A 23,334-nucleotide genomic window follows, 5' to 3' on the forward strand; every position below is an offset into this window, starting at 1 on the left:
CTCCTGACCCAGCTGTTTCCACAACCAGGTGACTTGCAAGGAGTGATTCCTCAGAGGCTGCCAGGATTCAGTTCGCCCAAAGATGGAAAGAAGGCACATTTCCAACCAAGGAAGGGTGGCAGATAAAATTGATGAACTATGCTGAAATGGCAAAACTTACAGGAAGAATTAGAACCAGGAAAAGGCAAATTTTAATAAAGAATGTCGAAAGTTTATAATTTATTTGAAAATTATTGTAAACAACTACATTCATTGGTAGGTTTGACAGAAAACTTGTAGTAAAAATTTGAACTGTGGGTTGGCAAAGGATTTATAATAATAGAGTTACAGAAGAGATGCAGAGAGAAAGTCTTTACATGAGGATCCACAAAGGGTGGGGGGGAGGAAGTCAAAGGTGATTTCATGTTTTTATTGTGTCTGTCTATTTTTCTTTTGCTTATTGTATGTAAAATTGAAAATGCAAAAAAAAAATTATAAAAAGGAATGACTCCACAGTGGCCAGCCGCAACTACAACCACAAGTCCACATCCACTCTGCAAGTGTGAGCAGGAAGCAGAGGTTCCCATTTTTCAACACTGAGTTTTCCTCCATCTCTCCATCTTCACTTTCAGAAGGACCTGTCCTCTCAAGATCTCTACAAAGTCCTGTTTCTGTCCGAGGCCATGGTGGCAGCTCTTCCATTCCCAGGAGAGACTTAGGCAGAGGGAAGTAAAACACCCTGAAAACATTTGAGGTGATTAAGGGGACCAGGGTTCCTGCGGTCGTCTCTGTGCCCCACTCCTGCCTCCGAAGAAGCAGGGTGTGTGTGAAGACGCAGGATCTTGAACTCTCCGCCTTGGGATTTCTATTTTAGAATGGACAACAGACTACAACAGGAGGTACGTGGAGTGGAAATTTAAGAGTTCTGGACAGAATCTTGGACAGAGTGGACTGCGGAGATAAGAAAAGTAGAAAAATCTAGCGAAAGTGAACTTTTGGGCATTCATACATGCAGAAGGAAGGAAAGGAATTCATTTTAGAAATGATAATTGCTGATTTATTGTGGATTGATAATTTGTAGCGTAACCTGTGCTGATGGTTAAGGATAAATAAGTTTTTAAAATAAATTTTAAAAAGCTATTGTAATATAAGGTGAATTGTAAGGAGTGGAATGTGAACTAGAAACTCTTAGAAATTTCCATTCCACCTTTAGTTACAAACATGGAACTGCTGCGTGTCACATGTCTGTTTACGTTCCAGCACAGTCTGCTGGGAACTTCCATATTATGTATAACTTTTGTTTTTTACTCTCTCTCTGAGGAGAAGAAAGGGAGATGACATGTTTGTTTTGTCCTGATTTACGCTTAATAAATCTTTAGCTGTTAGTATGTTTCCACAAGCTTCGGCGCCTCTTCTGTTTGCGCAGCATGCTCTGCTGATATAGCGTGTTCAGGCTTTTGAAGTCTGAGCTGCTGATTTACGTCGCACCAGAGATGTGGGGATCGTCATGGCTGGAAGGGCATGATCCAGCTGGGGGCTATCCAGCTGGCATCTCGACCCCCAAAGGATGCTGACAGAAACAACTAAGAAAATAAAGCAGCAACAAGAGGAAACTTTGGACACATCAAGAATGGAGTGCAGCAAACCAATTTTTGGAGAAATTGTATTAAATTGTTCCTAATTTGTGGCTGATTTGGTAAAATTTGAAAAATTAATAAAAACGATTTGACAAAAACAAAGTGCATGTGGGGGATTACATCTTTGTTACTCTTTCTCTCATCACAATTCTGCCCAAACTTACCAACTTTTGTCTCATCCAGTGTTGCGTCCTGTCATGGGCCAGGAATTGGCTTTACCTGCTGAGCAACAGCCTGAAGAAGCAAAAGACAGAGTGACTCCACCTGCTGCTGATCAGCCTTCTTGCTCCTAATGAGAACCAGCTGGCTCCAGCTTTCTTAAGCAGGGTTCCAGCCTCAGTCAGTTCCTGGAAACAACATTCGTCATTCCTGGCCAGACCTTGATGCTTTTTGCTTCTCATGACCTTGGAGTCTTGACTTTCTTGACCCGTGGACCATCTGACTATGTGAACGGAGATATTCCTGACCTTAGGATAGGACTGAACCTTGCATATTGACTCTGCCTTAACTGGACTCTGAGAAGCCCTCTAAAACTATTTCAAGTCAAAGCAGAACCTGACCAGTATGTGCATGTCTACACTATTTTTAGATCTATGACTCCACCTAGCTCCTAACTGCTCCTAACAGATTGGGGGGGGGGCATTTGTATTTCCTTTTCTTCCACTCATCTCCCATGTAGCAGCGTGTTAACCTTTCCAACCAGGCCTCTGCCATTGCACAGACATGTTTGCGTGAGGGCCCTTCTAAGCTGCCCTTACCACCTGCCTGAATCTAAGAGAACAAGGGAGGCCCATTTATTTGACTTGCACCATAACTAGGGGCAAGCCCCCAAACCAGTTAGGCAGACGACATGCCATAGTTTTTAGCACTCCCATGGGTGATGAACGCAGATGTTGTCAAACCAGCATCTGTTCAGGGCTGCCCCAAGTCGCACAGCAACTGGAAGATGGTGTCAAAAGGAAAGGGAAGTGGGTAGCAGAAATAAGAGAGGAGGAGAGAAAGACTGACAGAGGAGAGAAGGAAAAAGAGGGAGAAAAACAGGGAATTCAGAGAGAGGGAGAGAAGGGGTGGAAGAAAGAGGGAAAAGGCAATGTTTCTGTCCATTTTTGCCTTTGGCCCCAACCACAACTGGTATTCAACCCTCAACTGATTAAGAGAAAGCAGGCAGTGGCAAAAAAAGAGAAGAGGTTCCTCACAGCAAATCTGTTTAAAAGGCATCAAACATTTATTTTTATTTTATTTTTTTAGGTGCCCCATTATTTGAACGGATGGTTTTGAAATTCCAAAAGCTTGCTCACCTATCCACCACCACCCATTTTTGAGAATAGGAACAGCAGCTGCCACTCCAGCATGTGTATTTGCATCCTCTTTACGTGGAACTCCAGAGAAAGTAGAAAACTGGCAAGCCCCAAATGATGAAAGCCATGGTGATAGCATTTGATTTGTTAATGATTTTTTAAAAAAGGAAATTGCCCTAAAATACCTATGAGGAACTCAGATTTCCTACACAATGTGTGCTGTTCCAAATCTCTTTGTTCTTTTTTTTAAAAAAATACTCTGGGGTGGGGAAAGGAATTGATATCTTAAGGTTCTTTTTAGCAAGCGAATGTAGCTGAAAGGTGACATTTAACACATGTTTGATTTGAAAATTGTTTGTAATCCTTGAACATCAAATGCTAGCAAGAAAGAGGGAGATGGAAAATAGGCAGCTGCATTTGCCGTTCAACATTACCTTAGTAATCGCCCAGACATATGAGCTATTGTGAGCTGTATATAGGGTAAAGTGCAATTGCCCTTGCTGAGAGTGCAACATCACAGCTTCCAGCATTGCATAGCCATTGTGAGGCAGCAGCTCCTGGCAGCATATTTCAGTGACAAAGCAGGTGATTTGCAGAATACAGAAGATTTCCCAGGTTCAATTCCTTCCCTGCATCTTTGCACAAAGGGGCAGAGATGGGGCACCTCAGACCCAAGGGCAAAATGTGACCCACAGGACCTCTCTGTCTGGCCCTCAAAACTCTTCCCAAACCATACCTTCCACTGGTCCTGTTTCACACCCTCTTTGAAATGGGTGTACAGTACAGTCCACTGCACAAAGGTAAAATTTACATTCTTTGTTCCACCCAGTTTTGCCTCTGGTCCCACTCAACACTGGCTATTGGAAGGTTTCCCAGCACAGAATGTGGCCCTCAGGCTGAAAAGGATTCCCCGCTTTTCCATTACACAAAGCTGGCTCTAAAGGTTTGACAATAGCAAGTGATAAAATCTAGCCACCATTTTTACTCCTTTGAGCACCCCTGAATCTTAAGATGCCCCTTCTCCACCTTACTGTCTTTGCTCCATCATTAATTCTCACACTTAGGAGCGGAAAGGGATGCATAAGTTGTGACAACTGAGTTGTGGCATATCCCAGCCCCGTAAGGTTAAGCATCTTGACGCAGAGCATGAAATAAAGAACAGCAAAGAGCAAAAAAATCAATAGTCCTGAGCAGAACTCATTTTCAATATGCGAAAGCAGTTTGTGATTAGCAAGGAGCTCAGCAAAAAAGCCATTATTTCCAGCCTCTGCTCTAAAACTTAAATGTCAGCCCATTGCACGAGGCAGCACAAAAACACTCTCACGAGAGAGAAATGGCAGGTAGACCTTAGAAAGCTGGCTATCTGAGGGGGTTGTCAACATTACATTTGTGGGTAACGGTCCACCTGCCAGTGCCTCCTATGGCACAGGCAAAAGGTCTTATTATATAACCCCTCAAATATCAAAATTACTTGGGGTGGCATATCTACACCATTTTTGGTTCTTTTCTCTTTCTAACCTTTTATATATGAGTAAAACAAAATGTGGAGTAAAACAAAATGACAGCCATTTTGTTTTACTCATAATCCAGGGCAGTCATTTTGTATTATGGCACATGCAAGACAGCCATATTGTGTTCTTGTTGTTCTTATTATTTGTTTGTTTTATAATTATGTATTGTTACATATACAGTGGTACCTCAGGTTAAGAATGTAATTCACTCTGGAGGTCTGTTCTTAACCTGAAACTGTTCTTAACCTGAAGCACCACTTTAGCTAATGCTGCCGCTGCACCGCTGCTGCACAATTTCTGTTCTCATCCTGAAGCAACGTTCTTAACCCCAGCAACTATTTCTGGGTTAGTGGAGACTGTAACCTGAAGCGTATGTAACCTGAGGTACCACTGTAATTATGTTTTATAAAAACAACCTTAATATGAAGATCACAGGACAGTTTACGACATAAAAATACCAAATGAGACCAATAACTAAAAGGTAAAGGTAAAGGTACCCCTGCCCGTACGGGCCAGTCTTGACAGACTCTAGGGTTGTGCGCTCATCTCACTCTAGAGGCTGGGAGCCAGCGCTGTCCGCAGACACCTCCGGGTCACGTGGCCAGCGTGACAAGCTGCATCTGGCGAGCCAGCGCAGCACACGGAAACGCTGTTTAGCTTCCCGCTGGTAAGCGGTCCCTATTTATCTACTTGCACCCGGGGGTGCTTTCGAACTGCTAGGTTGGCAGGCGCTGGGACCGAGCAACGGGAGCGCACCCCGCCGCGGGGATTCGAACCGCTGACCTGACGATCGGCAAGTCCTAGGTGCTGCGGTTTTACCCACAGTGCCACCCGCGTCCCTGAGACCAATAACTACCCTCCCTCAAACACATTTAAAAGCTCATAGATTGTTTAGTCAGTCAAAGTCCTGATTACAGAGAAACCACTTTGCCTGGCACCTAAAGATATGTAATAAAGGCACCAGGTGGGCCTCCCTGGGGAGAACATTTCATAAACGGGGAGTCACCACAGAAAAGACGCTGTTCTCATGTTGCTACCCCTGGACCTCTTGTGGAGGGAGCACACAAAGAAGGGCCTGAGGTGCCACACCCATGGCAGTTATTTAGCCTAGGGCTTGCCGATCAGAAGGTTGGCGGTTAGATTCCGACAAGCCTTGCGGGACCCTGCTCCTCATTAGATGGCAACTCATTAGATGACCTTGTTGAGGACTGGAATAACCAGCTCTAGCGCCCTCTGCGACCCCGTCGAAACTAGGCCCCTTGGTTTACTGAGGAGCTCTGGAAAATGAAGCAGGATCTCAGACGGCTAGAGTGAGTATGGCGACGGACTCGTGACGGAGCCTCAAGAACATCTTATAGGACGCTTATGAAAGCCTATGAGATGGCTATGAAAGCTGCTAAGAAATCTTACTTTGCAGCTTCCATTGCATCCGCTAGCTCTCGCCCAGCACAACTTTTTAGAATAATTAGGTCAAAAACGTCCCTAGGAGGACAACCAAATTTAAGCACAAATTCAACCCACAGCTGTGAGGCATTCGCGAGCTTTTTTGCGGAGAAAGTCCTGTTGCTCCGCCATGACCTCCCTGCCAATTTAGATACAGTAACTGTACTGGAGGCCCCTCGACTTGGAGGGGTGAAGGTCAGGATGACCAGTTGAGAGCCAGGCCAGAGCTAAACGCAAGCAGCTAAAACTAATTTTCTCTCTCTTGCCTTGCAAACAGCAAGCATGCAAGCTTGTGGGTGCAGCTAGCTTGCCCCTGCAGGAAGTTTGCCAGTTGAGGTTAAGCCATTTCTGAGAAACGACCCCTGACAAAGGCAAGTAGCAGGATGTTTGCTGACCGCCAGGCTCCAGATATAACGCTTAGGTGTGAAGTTGCTAAACCACAAGGACATTTCTTGGAAGCGGGGGGTTCAGGGGCACTTCCTGGAATTAGTAAAGAGGTTAAGTAGTTTATAAGCCAGTAGCGCCACCTAGTGGAATAGGCAACTTGGAACCGAAAGGCCACCACCAAATTTATTCATTGGTTGAGCTTTAATGAATATGTATCAATGACCATAGGAAATTGTCAATCATTGGCTAAAGGGATGCCAAGGGGCTGAACTATGCTTTGCAGAAAGGTATATAAGTTAACTGCCCCTAAGGAGGGGTGGGCATTTTCTCATTTTCTGAAATGCACCCTTTGCTTTTGTCTGACAAAACCAAATAAAAATCTTCTTCTTTAAGAAACTTTGCTGCCTGATTTTTACATTCCTGGTCTGCATACCGAAGTCCCTTTCATTTGGTGCCAAGGTGACTCGGATCAGAAGGACTTTAAGTGTCCTCAGAGACCAGGAGGCAGCTCCCTTGCCCTCTGGGCAGAGATGGCGGAGGGCCAACGGACCTCCTGGCTTCCAAGTGCACACCGAACCTTTTCTTCGGAGGGGGGCAGAAGGCAACTTGACCCTCTTGCTGTATCCTGGGACAGAGGACAACGGATTTGAAGAGCCGAGGTTGGGAGGACAGGGCAGAGAACAGCCGGCTGGGGTGAGTACATGGCAACAAGCCCTGAGGGAATAGGAAATCCTCCTTTTAATTAAGGAGAAGGGAGATCCTGATCAAATCTCCAGCGTGGATAGTGGCATTAAGGAGGAGGGTTGACCCCTGACAACCACCCACGCTTTGGTATTAGGAAGGAGAGAAGGGGGGGGCACAGGGTGGTTAGCGTATGGTACAACGTCTGGCGAGAGAGGCATTTTGTGCATGTATGTGTGTTACCCCGGGGCATTCCCCTGGGGTCGTAACAATAAGTACTCCAATGAATGTGTGAGTGTTTGGTGTGGGGAAGCTGTACAGGGCCATACTGAAAATGGGAGGGGGAGGCTCGAAAGGCTTGAAAGGTCCAGTAATCCCCCTTCAATGTATGTTAAACAACTTCAAGAAAGGATTCAGCGGAGACTATGGCATAGACCAGGGGGGACATCCTGACCAGATTCCCTATATAGACAACTGGCTGAAGGTGGTAGATGACAACCCCCCCCCCCCTGGTTGAAGAAATGCAGGACTGAACATTGCAAAGTCACTCCCTCATGTCAGGTTTTGGAGAGGGAAGATGTCCAGAAGAAGTGCAGTGTTTATGGAGAAGAGTGTACAGAACAGTAAGCAGTTATTACTGCATTAACAGAGGAAAAAAAAATAAATACTTACTTTCAAGAAAAGACCATGAAACAGGATGCTGTTATAGAATTAATGTAACAGGATCTTGAACAGACAAATGAAGGACTTAATAGATTAAACACAAGTCATTTAGAAGAGAGGTCTCAACTAATTCAAGACCTCCAGAGGTATGGAAGAGAATTTGACAACCTCAGAGAGGTTTTAGCTGAGAAAGACAAAGAAATTTCTGCTATTATTTCAAATATAAATGTGTATTCTGAGCAGATTAATATTCTGAAATGTCAGATCAAGTGCAAAGAGGATGAAATGCAAGACAGGGAAGAAGTGTTGTCTAAGGCTGAAAGGGAAGTCCAGTTGCTGAAAGATGTACAAACCGAAGATGTGAACAGTGGAGGCAGAAAGCTTTCAGAACTTTCTGACCAGTTAAGTGCAATAAAAATCAGAACTGGCTGAGGGAGAAATTGAAAACGTTAGTAAAACAAAAGAGAATGAAGAATTTGTTAGGCAAAACAAAGAGACTAGCCAAACAGTTAAAGATCTTCATTCTGCAATTAAGACTTGTGATGTTACTTACAACAACAAACTCATGGAGTGTGACTCACAAATTAAATTGCTTAAAGAACAAATAAGTAAATCAGCTAAAAATTGCAAGAAACAGAAATAGAATGTAAGGAGGAACAGACCATCTTAAATCCCAGGTCGATGAACATATCTCTGTAAAGGAGAAATTGAACAAGTTACTAAAATTAAAAGAAAAACAAAGAACAAAGTTTTGTGAATGAGCTGAAATCAGTGAAAGATTCACACAACCAGCTCACTTTACAAAATGCAAAAAAAAGGGATGAAGATTTAGCTAATTTATCCAGACAACTTGCTGAACATACTGGCCATCTAGAAATTGTCAAAAGGTCACTGCAAGAAAAGGCAGAGATTGTGATCCCTAAAAGACAAGTTTAAAGTTGTGGAGAATCAGAATCCCAGGCTTCAGTATTTTAGCAAAACCTCTAAATTAAGTTACCAGAGGAAGGGAAAGAGACCCCTTTGAGTGGGGACCGGCCCAACAAGAAGCCTTTGAGACTATCAAGCAATTAGATTCCACAGTGAAAGGCTGGCCACCCTGTCTGTGGCCTGTCACTGCCACCGCCACACTAGTGGAAGAAGCAGACAAGTTCATGTTTGGCCAGGAGATGCATGTGAATGTGCCCCATTCGGTTCTCACCCTTATGGAATATAAGGAGGCTGAAACAGGCTTTGCCCAACCCATTGAGAAGTCTGCAGGCGCAGTGGAAGTTTGTGAAACAGACGTGCCTGATGGTCTAGAGAGACCAAAGGGTCCTAGCCATTTTAAGGGCCAGCCTTGATTCTTGGCTGTTGCCAATACTCCAAGGGAGGAAGCCCTGGGTCGCGTGGCAGGAACTGAAGACAGCATGTCAGGCCACAATGGCAGCCAGACCAGAGGGGGCTGGAAGCCCAGAAGGGGCTGTGGGACACCCAGAAAGCCCAGAGGGGGCTAGAGGATGCCCAGAAAAAGTACCAAGTCCAGAGGGGGCTGAGGCTGTTTTGGGAAGTTGTTTCTACGCTTCAATAAATCTGTGTGATGGACTGTGGGCTGGAGAGAGGCTGAGACCTGGGAAGAGGAAGGCAGTTACAAGTTGTTCCTCAGGCAGCAGAGCACCCAGAAGTGGGGGTGCAAGCCAGGCAAGCCGTTCCAAGAGCTCTAAGAAAGCCAAAGTCTCCAAGAGTTGTTTGTGCTCTGAGGCGAAGTCCAACAGCAAAAGGCATTGCCCTGCAATTGGCAGCTGGATGCAAGGCTAATGTCCAGAAGTTGAGACGTTACTGGAAGCAGTATGGGGTCCCGAAGAGATTGCCGTGATGCACTGCAAAGCCCATGGGAGAGGCCGGGACATGGTCACTAGGGGCAACCGGAAGGCAGACAACGCAGCTCGTGAAGCAGCTTTGAAACCTCCACCAGCACTCAACGCAGCCCTCATCCCACAACTCACTCCAGACGATGTGGAACCACGCTACACACTGGAGGAACAACAGTGGGCACGCCAGGAAGGAGCAACACTCCAGGAGGGATGGTTCCGTCTACCAGAAAACCGTGTTTTTGTGCCCCAGCATCTAGCCAGCGTGATTGTAAAGAACTACCACGAGTCTACTCACATAGGAAGCCCAGCTGCTAAAGCACACCTTGGGAGAATACTCTACATCCCCAACCTATCCCAACTAATTGCTGCTATATCCCAGAGGTGTGTCCTGTGCGCCAAGAACACCCCCAGACAAGGCCACCTTCCCCCACCGGGTGTACAACACGTGGGCTTTACCCCTATGGAAAGCCTGATTGTGGACTTCACTGAACTACCACCAACTAGGGGCATCAAATACCTGCTTGTGCTTGTCTGCACCCTGACAGAGGCATACCCCACTAGAACAGAGATACCTCGTGAAGTGTCCAAGAAACTGTTACATGAACTCATACCCCGATTTGGCCTCCCCAGAAGTATTGGCAGTGACAATGGCCCTGCCTTCATTGATAAAGTTGTGCAAGAAGTGTGCAAGGCGCTGCAGATAAACTGAAGGCTACACACAGCCTACAGACCCCAGAGTTTGGGAAAACCTGAGCGTATGAATCGCACCTTGAAGACCCACTTGGCCAAGTTGACCCAGGAGACGGGACTACACTGGATAGATGTCCTGCCCATTGCCTTGTTTCAGATTCGGAGCGCTCCAACCAAGAGACTGAGACTATCACCCTTTGAACTTTTGTATGGCAGGCTACCCCCTTTCGTCCGAGACATCCCCGCCAGTTTGGGGCGGGTGGGAGATCACATCACTCAGAAACAAGTGCAATTCCTGTCCCCGTGTGTGTTTGCTTCCCTTTCCAGGTACTACCTCGAGCCTACACTGTGCAGTCTCGCTGAGCCTGTCCACCAGTTCCAGCCGGGTGACAGCGTGGAAGCGCAACCCCCTCATCCCTAAGTGGCGAGGCCCGTATACCGTCCTCCTCTCCATCCCAACTGCGGTGAGAGTAGCCGACGTGATTCCCTGGGTGCATCACACGCGTCTGATCATCACCTTGTGTCTGACGCTACCGGAAACGCGTTGGGCCACGGGCAACGAGATCCTGAGACTGATCATCACAAGGACTTTCACAAGGACTTTCCCCTTTTCTCTATTATGTTCTGTATTGATTTGCTCTATGTCCTACTGCCCTTTTTGCTCTATGTCCTATTGTCCTGACCCCACTGAGCCATACCAACCCTATTGGCCTGCGGACCTCTGCTATGACTGGTTCGTCTTGCCAGTGGTAAGAAACGGCGTGCTCATTGGCTATTGGGAACAGGGCTTTGATGAGGTTGCCGTATTAAAACATCCCACTACCCCACTGTGGCTTCTCTTCCACACCACTGTCCAGCGCACATGGGTACTGCTCCTACGGGAAGTTGCAGAGACGGTCGAAATCTATCGAGTTCTGGACCGCTCTTGCTGTTGTGGGGGGGGTGACGGAGCCTATCTTAATGCAAATATTGCAGGGGAGGGAGCCTGAACCAGGTGCACATTGAAATTGCTGAACAAGTGCCAGTAAATCCTGCAGCCCCACCTGTGGTTGTCGTGGTGGCTCGAGCCTCCCAAAAATCCCAGAATACTGCCTGAACTACTGGGCCTGGTAACTCCACATCTAATACCCTTGAATGTGGTAGGGTATTCTTATGGCTGCATAAGGGTTACCACCCCAGGCTTCAGCCTCCATAGGCCCTGGTCAGAGACCACGTAGGTGACCGCTACCCAGTAGGACCAGCCTTTGAACTTTACAGAGTCTATTGCCATCCCTATAGCTCCCGAGGCCTAACAGTGTATCAGTGCCAGGCGGCCACTTTTCCCTGTGTAGAGTGGGAATGTTTTGTGTGTAGACGCTGTTCACGCCTCAGTAGGGCCAGGAGTTAGAGGCCCACATGACCTGGCCTTCGTGGGCCCCCATCCCTTTGGCCTGTGGTATTTCTGTGTTGGTGGTACAGTTCTTTGTTCTGGGGCACCGAACATTCCTCGCATCAGGATGTGGATCATACCCTGCCTCCTGATGGTTCTCACCTCTCAAATGGCCACAGGGTGGAAGGAAAACACCTTCCTGAATATGACAACAGCTATAGCTAAGAGCCTGAACAGGTCTGAGTGTTACAGGCTGATTTGTACCACAAAATTAGTCTAGATGGTGCAGGTCTCTCCAGTGTATGTACTTGAATTAGTTCTTAACTCCCAGGTTGGTCATGGTTAAAAGAGATTTTGCTTGTGATTTTACTTCTCTTCGTTACCGTATTACTCTTATCATGCTTTTTGCCTTGCCTTATTCAGATTGTACACCAAATGGTAAGCCGCTCAGTTAATGCAGCAACACGTACCTATATCCTGGCTCTCTATGATGTTGCACCTATAGGTCCATCAAGCGAAAATGGAGAACCGTGACCGGTCAGCATTTTCGTGATGGAAAGGGGGGAATGGAGGGGTGAAGGTCAGGATGACCAGTTGAGAGCCAGGCCAGAGCTAAACGCAAGCAGCTAAAACTAATTTTCTCTCTCTTGCCTTGCAAACAGCAAGCATGCAAGCTTGTGGGTGCAGCTAGCTTGCCCCTGCAGAAAGTTTGCCAGTTGAGGTTAAGCCATTTCTGAGAAACGACCCCTGACAAAGGCAAGTAGCAGGATGTTTGCTGACCGCCAGGCTCCAGATATAACGCTTAGGTGTGAAGTTGCTAAACCACAAGGACATTTCTTGGAAGCGGGGGGTTCAGGGGCACTTCCTGGAATTAGTAAAGAGGTTAAGTAGTTTATAAGCCAGTAGCGCCACCTAGTGGAATAGGCAACTTGGAACCGAAAGGCCACCACCAAATTTATTCATTGGTTGAGCTTTAATGAATATGTATCAATGACCATAGGAAATTGTCAATCATTGGCTAAAGGGATGCCAAGGGGCTGAACTATGCTTTGCAGAAAGGTATATAAGTTAACTGCCCCTAAGGAGGGGTGGGCATTTTCTCATTTTCTGAAATGCACCCTTTGCTTTTGTCTGACAAAACCAAATAAAAATCTTCTTCTTTAAGAAACTTTGCTGCCTGATTTTTACATTCCTGGTCTGCATACCGAAGTCCCTTTCAGACTGACATCAGGTCCAGTGTTGGACCATTTCGATCGGATACTCCCTGCTGATGTGGACAGATTCCTCCAAGTTAGTAGGCCCACCACCTGCCTCCTTGATCTGTGCCCATCTTGGCTGATTAGGGAGTGTCCAGATGTTGCGTCGACTCCCCTGGTTGAAATTATCAATTTGTCCCTTGACATGGGGACATTCCCAGGGGAACTGAAGGAAGCAGTAGTGTGTCCACTCTTAAAGAAAACTTCATTAGATCCCTTAGACCTTATCCAATTACCGCCCAGTTTCAAATCTTCCATATCTGGGTAAGGTAATTGAGAGAGCAGTTGCTGAACAGCTTGGTAGGTTTCTGGAGGAAACATCGGCTTTAGATCCATTTCAGTCCAGTTTCGGTCCTGGTTTTGGGACCAAGACGGCTCTGGTTGCCCTAACAGATGATCTCCATAGACAACTGGATCGAGGCGGGTCAAGACTGCTGATCCTTTTAGATTTGTTAGCAGCCTTTGACATGGTCGATCATGATCTTCTGGACCACCGCCTCGCAGACGTGGGGATACAGGGCATAGCCCGTAACTGGCTGTGCTCTTTTATCTCTGGTCGGGGACAGAGGGTGGCGCTAGGGAGGGAAATGTCATTGCGCCATTCCTTGGTGTGTGGAGTGCCACAGGGCGCAATTCTCTCCCCGATGCTTTTTAACATCTTTATGTGCCTCCTTGCCCAGATTATCCGGAGCTTTGGGCTGGGCTGTCTCCAATATGCTGATGACACTCAGCTCTATCTGCTGATGGATGGCCACACCGACTCGGCCCCGAACACACTGACCAGATGCTTGGAAGCTGTGGCTGGATGGTTTCGTGGGAGCCGATTGAAACTAAATCCTTCGAAGACAGAGGTCCTATGGCTGGGTCGGGATGGCATGGGGATGAGGGACCAACTCCCTTCTCTTGCAGGGGCCCAATTAGTGCCATTGCCTTCCGTTAAGAGTTTGGGTGTAATCCTTGAAGCCTCCCTTTCCATGGAGGCGCAAGTTACAGCAACAGCCAAGGTGACATTTTTCCACCTTCGCCGCATCAAGCAGTTGGTCCCTTACCTTTCCCGCCCCAACCTGGCCACAGTGATCCATGCGACGGTCATCTCCAGGCTTGACTACTGTAATTTGCTCTATGCAGGGCTGTCCTTGAAGCTGACCCAGAAACTCCAGAGGGTGCAGAATGCTGCAGCGAGGCTCCTCACGGGGTCTCTGCCATGGGAGCATATTCACCCAGTGCTTTTCAAACTGCATTGGCTCCCGGTAGAGTACAGGGTCAGATTTAAGGTGCTGCTTTTGACCTTTAAAGCCCTTCACGGCCTAGGACCCTCGTACCTACGGGACCGCCTCTCCCGGTATGCCCCACGGAGAGCCTCAAGGTCCATAAATAGCAACACCCTAGTGGTCCCAGGCCCTAAGGAAGTTAGATTGGCTTCAACCAGAGCCAGGGCCTTTTCAACTCTGGCTCCGGCCTGGTGGAGCGCTCTGCCTCATGAGACCAGGGCCCTGCAGGATCTGATTTCTTTCCGCAGGGCCTGTAAGACAGAGTTGTTCCACCTGGCCTTTGGCTTGGAGACAATTTGATTCCCTCCCTCTCTTTCTTTTTTCCTTTCCTTCTCCTCCTGCAATGAGGCTAAATTTTAATATTTTAATGTTCCATTATTTTAATGTTGTATTTTATTTTTGTTTTTAAGTTGTAATCATTCATCTTGTTTTTATTATTGCTTGTAAGCCGCTCTGAGCCCGGCCTTGGCTGGGGAGGGCGGGGTATAAATAAAAAATTATAATTATTTATTATTATAGAATTTGCTCCCACATGAGGCAGTGATGTCCACCAACTAGGGTGGCTTTAAAAGAGGATCAAAAGAGGACTAGCTAGGATGGCTATGCTCTACCTCAATGGTTAGAGGATGTTTGCTTCTGAATAGCAGTTTCTGAAAGCCACAAGAGGGGCGAGTGCTGTTTCGCTGAGGTCCTGCTTTTGGGTTTCCTGCAGGCAACTGGATACTGGACAGGGTGGGCCACTGGCTTGATCCAGCAGGTGCTTCTTCTATTCCTTGTCACCCCAGGACAGCCCATCAATTCCAGGAGTCCTGAGATCAATTTGTGAGCCTCTTGTTCTGCTGCCATGACAACTACAGCACACAAAATTAGCTGCCTCTTCACTAGGAAGATCCCCCCCCCCGCCGCCCAATAAAACCCCAGTATATCCTCTTGAAGCCTTTTGCACTGATTGCTCTCTCTCTCCTTCCTTTCTCCCCTCAAAGCTGGCACATTCCTGAGCCTCTCTGAAACAGTCACTCCAAGCATCCCTGATTGAATGCTGAGTTCTTGACATCCACGAAGAGAATGCACAGTGAGGGGGATAAAGGGTTCTCCTGGACTCTGAATTGACAGGAAATTCTCTAAGATTGGTGTTGTGTTTAGAGCCACCTGGAGTGGACAACTTTTGCCCATGCTGAAATGGTCCCACCTGAACGGAGAACTGGAAACAAGAGAAGAAACATTGGGGAAGCTCAGGTCCAGGGGCCAAATGCAGACCATCCAATCCTCTCCAGCTGGCCCTCAGAACTCTCCCCAGGCCAAATCTCTTGCCAGACCTGACTTCTACCTTCCTTGAGTGCTTTTGCCTGGCTGGGATGTGCCCTTGAACTCTGATCATGCTTCTTGCCTCTCTGTAAAAAGCAAGTGTGTCTAGAAACCAGCCTGCTGTACAAAAGTGAAATCTACACCTGTCTCTTCACATACTTTAGATTCTGTTCCTAACCACCACTGGCCTGTGGCCTCCTGGAAAGTTTCACAGAAGGGAATATGGCCCTCAGGCTATAAAATTTTCCCCAACCTGGGTTAGACTAATCCAAGTTCGTTTTCAAAGGACTGATATGCTTTTGAAGGATGAATCGTGAAGATTTGGTGCTTCAGTTTACAGTTAAATGGCATGGGGCCAGGTTGTTTGTGTGGGAATTAAACTTTAGTTCCCATTTACAGAGTTAGGCAGAAGAGAGCCTGGGTTGTTTGACCCTTTAATTAGTTCCCTTTTACCTCCTATAAAAACTATGCAAGACATTCTCTGTTTAAAGTTTAAATAACATATAACTTTTACTCAGTGTACTTGCACTTGTTAGATTAAATATACAAGACAGATGTTATTTACATTGCTGATACATCTTACATAAGCTTGTCTCTAAGACAAATAGTGTTGCAGACTGACTAACTGAGGCAGACAGCAGCACAACAGAAAATACCTGCTGCTCTCAAACAAAAGACTGTTAATAACTGCCACTGCTGTACCAACGGACATAACTGCCTCAGAGTTCTATAGCCCTTGCAAACATTAACCCTTTACCTAGCATCTTGAATGCTTTCATCCCACAGTTCAGGGGACTGACTTCAACCATATGTTCCTGCCCGGCCCCTGAGATAAGTTATAGAGGCCTTGTGCATAGGCTCCCCTGGAAGATGAATCAGATTAGCAGGCACAAAAAAGCAGAGCCTGCTCAGTGGTAGCCTCACATAAATGGAACTCTCTTCCAAATTATTTATCTATGGTGTCATCAACACAGGCTTTTAAACAGGCCTTTAAAACACAGTTATTTTAGGTTGCTTTTTCTTGAAAGATTCATAGAGATGCTTGTCTACAACTGTTTTAAGCTGTTTTACTTGATGCGTAGCTGGCCTGTGAATGGCTTTAGACTGCCAATCTAAATGCTTGGTTTTTTTACTATGTATTTTGTGGAGTGGTTTGCCCTAAAAGGCAGCCTAGAAATATGGGCATTAAAAAAGGGCCTCTGGAACAGGCTGCAGAGAGATATAGATATATGTAGATGTAGATATACTTGATGAGAAAACACAGAACAAAGAGTTGAAAAGTTTTTGAGGATATCCAAAGTAGAATAAATTAGAGTCCCAAAGGCAGAGGACATAAGCCACTTCAGATGGGGTTCAACAGTCTCAAGAAGGCAGATGGAAGCTGAAGATCTAGTCTATATCCTGTAATGTATTCCTATAAAAAAAAAATGAAACTTTCCAACATACTGTACAATATAATAAAAAAACTAATCAAACTAAAGTAAAAACAAAACAACAACAAAGAGAAATAAAATAGAAGAGAAGGGGGGGGGGTGAGGAGAGAATCCTGTAATATATCCTGAAACGAATTCCATGAGTGGACTCCAGGTTCCAAAAAAGCCAAAATGCTTTGCTTTCCCTTTGCCCAATTTTATACTCTACACTTATTTTTCTTCAAGTGCAATATGCAAAAATCTGTGGAACCATTGCTCAAAAGTTAAGCTGACCACCAACTTCCAGGTTTTTGTAATTTCTAACCAAGCAGCTACTAACATGAAGGAAATTAATGTTTTATGCATTAATTTCTCATTGCACTCCTACCACACGTTAAGTACAGTTGTACCTCGGAAGTCAAACAGAATCCATTCTGGAAGTCGGTTCGACTTCCGAAATGTTTAACTTCCAAAGCGCGGCTTCTGGTTGGCTGCAGGAAGCTCCTGCAGCCAAACAGAAGCTGTGAAAGCCCAGCCAGATGTTTGGCTTCCAAAAGAACGTTCAAAAACCAGAACACACACTCCCAGTTTCTATCGTTCGGGAGCTGAAACATTCAACTCCCAAGGCGTTCGGGAGCCAAGGTACGACTGTATTGCTAATTGTGGAGTAAGAGGAACCATCAGGCTGCAGTTTGCAAACAAAGCTCCACAGAGTCAAAGGTAGTTTACATAGCTGGAAATCAACATGGTGTCCTCTAGATATTGACCTCCAACTCCCATCAGCACTAGGCAGCATGGCCAATCATTAGGCATGATGGGAGCTGTGGTCCATCAACATCAGGAAGGCACTATATTGGCTACCTTTGACATAGTCAAAAGTAAGCTGTTGTAGGAAAGGCAAATCAAGAAGTAAACAAGACGAGGCACCTGATGAGATGAGGAGTTCAGACTGCAGGAATGACTTGGGTTTATTGAACTTACATCTTGATTTGTTTTCACAAACTCTGTGGGGAAGTTAGCTGATGCCAGCTGATTATTGAGAATTCCTTCTGAGTTTATATGAAGTTGTGTCAAGTAATTGTTATCCTATATGTTCCAGCACATTTCTCTTTAATTTGTGTTTATTGCAAGTTCAGTTTTGGGGAGTCAAGTTTGTTGTGCAACAGCAACGGACAAACTTTAAATGTGTAGCCTGAATTTGCCAGTATGTGGCCAAATCTCACTTGAAAAGAGTGATGTTCTGGAAGTGCCCTTGGGTGTCGGTTTTATATTACACAGTGTGCCTTTGTTTGGACTGTAGGGTCAGCCAACAAGCAATTGGGCTTCAACATCAACCTAGAGGGTGCTCTTGATCCACAGAGCCAAATCTGCCTGGTTGGCTGAAGTATCAGAGCACTGGTATGTCAGACTGGTGGCTAGAATCCTTGTTTTGAGACATACACACCCCTTGGTGCCTCACAACTAGTTTAAATATTTGTAAACACAGGCTCTCCACACAAAAGGCACATCAGTTGTCTGGGAGGTCAGTTAGCTGAGATCAAACATCAGCTGCAAACCCCAGGGCTGCCATCAGGAGTTGACATAATAGAGCACTTCCCAAGGCCACTCACCATGCATGGCTAGGGTGGTGGGGCATATCTGAGAGCCTGCTTAGTCAGCTGCTTCTCCTCCTGTTTGCTGTTGTAATCTGCTTGCTTACCCCACACACTCTCTGCCCTAGAGGGGATGAGATGAGCAAGTGAATAGTAAAGGCAGCAATAGCAAATAGCAGCATACACCACCTGATAACTCCCCAGCTTTCTTCCTGGCAAGCAAGCATTAACACAGTGAACATAAGACGCTGCCTTATACTGTGACAGACTTTTGGCCCATCTAGTTCAGTACTGTCTATTCTGATTGGCAGCAGCTCTTCGGGGTTTTGGACAGGAGGTTTTCAAAACATCACAGGAACTCAAAACCTTGGTTTATTACCCCTCTTAAGGCTCCCAAATTATTTGAATTCCTTAACTTCTTCGGCTCATAGATATGCCTTTATAAAGGCAAGATTCAACACCTTCCCATCGAACGTGCTGAGAAATAGATTTTCCAATGGACAGATATCGCTCTTATGTGATTGTAATTGTAGGGCACCGGAATCGTTGCATTACATAATCTTTGATTGTGCTTTTCACTCATCGGCCAGGAGCAAGTTTCTTGATCCATATCTAAAGGGAATCGGACTTCCGGGGGCGGCGCGAAACTGTAATGGCGGTCCTCTTCGAGCTCTGAAGAGGGGCTCCGCGGAAAAGGGTCGTTCGCTGCGGCATAGCGACGACCCATCAAGATAAACCACGGGTAGAGGGAGCCCGTGGCCGTGGGACTCGGCGGGCACCAGAAGCTGCTCCGAAAACACAGAAGGGACCCCGTAAGGAGACCCGGAGTGAAGGAGGGGTAGCGGTGCTGTGAGTTCATCGCTCTTTCCGCGGAAGCGAAGCCGCGCGGCTGTTACAGATGAGCGCTGATCCTTCTTCCTAAAATCAACGCTAAACTGCAAGCAACATACCCGTGAGTAAAGGGGTTTTAAATTTGGCAGAAGAAATTCGGTAAATTTGGCTGAAAGCGGGAGACGAGAAAAGGGAAGTCCGTCTTCCGACATTGCTGACAAGATCAAAGCAAAGCTTTTAAAAACGGAAGCGTTTGAATCGGGACTGTGGGAAGCTTAAAATTTTTCGTGCTATAAGATCTGCTTATTTTACTGAGCTGAAGGTGGAAATGGACATTGACTAAAAGAAGTAGTAAATGGTGACTTTCCTCCTATCTTTTTTCTCCGTTGGGCTGTCTTTTTAAAGAGCCAGATAGTCGGGCTGCCAGAGAGAGAGACTGTGTCAAACTGCGGAAACAGTTGCAAACTTTGCTGAAACGTAACTGTTATATTTGAGCAGAAAAGACTGAATGGGACACTGTTACAAGCACCTTTCATGAAACTTTGTTGATCTATAAAAGGTGCTTTGGGAAACTTTGAGTTTATGAAGGGACTTTTGGACTAATGAATCTACTGTTTTGAAACAATTTGGAACTTTAATGGCGGATTACTTCCTTCTTTGTCTTTGAAACCTGGTGGTACTCCCCCTACAGGGCTTTCGGATTATAAAATCCTGGGAACTGACTTTTGTTTTGAATTCCATCTCACTGGTTGTTTACTTCTGAATTTGCCTTTCCCATGGAACAACAGACAATTTGACCTTGAACATTGACAGATGTGTAATGAGTGGTGCAGGGAGAACAAGAGCATCTAAAGCAAAGGAAACTAAAGAGGCTAAGGAAAAAGAAAAGGAAAGAAGACAATTTGTACAAACAACGTTGACCCAAGGACGCCGTTCGTCGGTTCCAGCTGTACTGGTGACCCATAGAGAACAAGGGGAAACAACTGAGAAGTCCACTGAGGAAGATATGGCAGCAGGTGGGTCAGATACACTATTAAAACAAATATTGGAGCAATTATCAAGTTTAAACCAGAAGGTGGACGATCAGTCTGTGAAGATAGATAAAGCAACTTCCTCGATTCAAAAATTGACTGACCAAGTTTCCCAGCACACGCAAGCCATAGAGAAATTGCAAGGAGCAACAGCGGAAAATCGGGAATTAGCTGGAGAAGCAATTCAGAAAGTGGGAGTTCTACAAAAAGAGGTTGAAGAAATAAAAGGAGAAGTTAGGCCCCTGCACAAACAGGTGGGTGAACAACAAGTCTATCTGTCAATGGTGGAATTGAAAAACCGCGAGAGCAACATCAAATTGAGAGGCATCCCGGAACTCGAGCAAGGAGACTTGATTGGATACTTAACACAGGAATTCTCGAAGTTCTGGGGTTTAAAGGAAGATACAGATTTCAGGATAGTCTCGGCATATAGACTGGGAAGACTGGTAAGGAAAGACAGATCCAGAGACTGCTTGATAATTTTAAGAACAAAGGAAGAGAGAGACAAGATCCTAGGCCTTCATTTTAAAAAAGCAATTGAGATACAAGACAAAAGGGTGGAAATTTACAGAGATATCCCGAGGCAACTGCTGGACCTTAGAGCCACCTATACAGAATTAGCAAAATTGCTGAGACACAACGCAATTCCCTATAGGTGGGAGTTTCCACAGGGATTATCCTTCACCTACAAAGAAAGGAAGGTTAAAATAAGAACACCTGAAGATAACCAAAAGTTCCTTCACGACCACGGAGAAGATCTCCAAAAAGGAGCGGATTGGCTTCCAGGTTTACCAGCACCAATATTGCCCGGAAGTGGGCCAACGCCTACACCCTCGGGATCTGAGAAAAAGGAAGACACCCCACCTTAAGAACATTTTAAATTAAACAGGATGTCTCTGCAGCTACTTAGTTGGAACATAAATGGCGGGAATTCTCCGGAAAAAAGGAGAAGGATATTTCATATCCTAAAAAAAGAACAATTGGATGTAATATGTTTGCAAGAAACACATGTGACTAGGCTCCACAGGAAAGTATTAATCAATAAAAGACTTGGTCAAGAATTTATCTCATCAGACAAAGTTAAAAAAAGAGGTGTTGTAATTTATGCAAAGGAGAACCTGTCGCCAAAATTTTTATTTAAAGATGATTATGGAAGAATTCTCGCAATTGAAATTCAAACACAAGGAGAGAAGATTTTGATATTAGGAATTTATGCGCCAAATGATGGAAAATCAGAATTCTATAAGAAGCTGCATGAGACAATGATGGACTATTTGGACTATGCTAATATTATTGTGATGGGAGATATGAATGGGGTGGTGTCTACAAATATGGACAAATCGCAAAATCAAAACTTGACAACAGACGGCAGACTCCCTAAAACCTTTTTTGAAATGACAGACAATATGGACTTGATTGATATCTGGAGGACAAGGAACCCCTTGGGTAAAGAAGGAACCTTCTATTCTGAGGCCCACTTGTCATGGACACGAATCGACCAAATTTGGATATCTAGAGGGCTGGCTCCGAAAACGAGAAAAGTGGAAATCTGCCCAAAAACCTGCTCCGACCATAATGCCTTAAAAATGGAACTGAGACTTTTTCCAACTGGATCCTTCAGATGGAGAATGAATGACACCTTGTTAAGAGATCAAGAGATTGTGAAGAAGGCCCAAAAAACATTAAAGGACTACTTTGAAATAAATTTGAACACTACGGTGGAGAAAAGAACAATCTGGGACGCAAGTAAAGCTGTAATGAGAGGGTTTCTGATTCAACAGAATTCGATAAAAAGAAAATATTGGAATGGAAAAAAAGAAAAATTTTTAGAGAAAATAAGTGAAGGAGAGAAAAAGCTGAGAGTTAAACCAAAGTCAAAAGAGGTGCTAAGAGAGATCAAATTTCATCAAGCACAATATTCAAAACTGATCAATCAAGAGATTGAGTGGAAAATCAAACAAATGAAGCAGAGATCGTTTGAATCAGCAAATAAATGTGGAAAGTTGTTGGCTTGGCAATTGAAAAAAAGACAAAAGTTAAATACGGTTACAAATTTGGAGATTCAAGGAAAAATAGTTCAGAAACCAGAAGAAATAAGAAAGTGTTTCCACAGATATTTCAAAGAGCTTTATGCACAGGGGCCTCAGAAAGAATCGGAAATGGACCAATTCCTGGAAACAAATGGACTACCTAAAATAAGCCAAGATAAAAGATCAATCCTTAACAGCAAAATAACTCAACAGGAAATTGAAGGTGCCATCCAAAACATGCAGCTGGGCAAATCTCCAGGCCCGGACGGACTCACCTCCAAATATTATAAAACTTTGAAGGATTTCTTGATACAACCGTTGTTGGAGGTTTGTAACCAGGTCATGGAGGGGAGAAAGGCACCGGAAACGTGGAAAGAAGCATTCATCACATTGATTCCCAAGTCAGAAAGGGAAAAGACTCAGCTTAAGAACTACCGTCCCATCTCACTCCTGAATGTGGATTACAAAATATTTGCAGACATTTTAGCAAGTAGACTTAAAAATGTATTAAATGAAGTAATTCACAAGGACCAAGCAGGCTTTCTCCCTGGTAGACACATGTCGGACAATACCAGGAACATTATTGATATATTGGAGCTGTTACGAATTAGAAACACAAGGGCTGCTTTAATCTTTATTGATGCGGAGAAAGCATTTGACAACATTTCTTGGATGTTTATGAAGAAGAACTTGAAAGGGATGGGAGTGGGACGGGGGTTTGAAAATGGATTAGAAGCAATTTATGCAGAACAAAAAGCTAAACTGATAGTGAACAATGTGGTATCGGAAGAACTTCGAATTGAAAAAGGGACACGACAGGGGTGCCCTTTATCCCCTCTGCTATTTATTTCTGTTCTGGAGGTATTGCTGAATATGATTAGGGAGGACCAGTTGGTGCAAGGTATAGAGGTCGGAGCGAAACAATACAAACTGAAAGCTTTCGCAGATGACTTAGTCTTGACATTACAGGAGCCAGAATCTAGCACAAAAAGAGTTTTGGAACTCATCTTGGAGTTTGGTCGGGTGGCGGGATTTAAGTTAAACAAACAAAAAACTAAGGTTTTGGTTAAAAATCTGACACCTACAGAGATAGAGGGG

At 45.1% G+C, this 23,334-nt stretch overlaps 2 long non-coding RNA genes across 3 annotated transcripts in view; one reads left to right on the forward strand and one right to left on the reverse strand.

Moving 5' to 3' along the window:
* The window catches only part of LOC308579100, a 304,876-nt gene that overhangs the window by 3,252 nt on the left and 278,290 nt on the right, over nt 1–23,334 (reverse strand). For both annotated transcript variants that reach the window (XR_014004283.1, XR_014004284.1), the window contains one exon: nt 1–5,011. This is a non-coding gene — a long non-coding RNA (uncharacterized lncRNA). The remainder of the gene's footprint in view (nt 5,012–23,334) is intronic.
* LOC308579091 overlaps nt 2,940–23,334 on the forward strand; it is a 25,270-nt gene continuing 4,875 nt past the window's right edge. Inside the window, exons 1-3 of the long non-coding RNA XR_014004273.1 lie at nt 2,940–3,043; nt 3,744–3,857; nt 15,019–18,150. This is a non-coding gene — a long non-coding RNA (uncharacterized lncRNA). The remainder of the gene's footprint in view (nt 3,044–3,743; nt 3,858–15,018; nt 18,151–23,334) is intronic.

The sequence above is a fragment of the Podarcis bocagei genome, assembly GCF_964188305.1.
Source record: "Podarcis bocagei genome assembly, chromosome: Z".
Taxonomy (NCBI): Eukaryota; Metazoa; Chordata; class Lepidosauria; order Squamata; family Lacertidae; genus Podarcis; species Podarcis bocagei.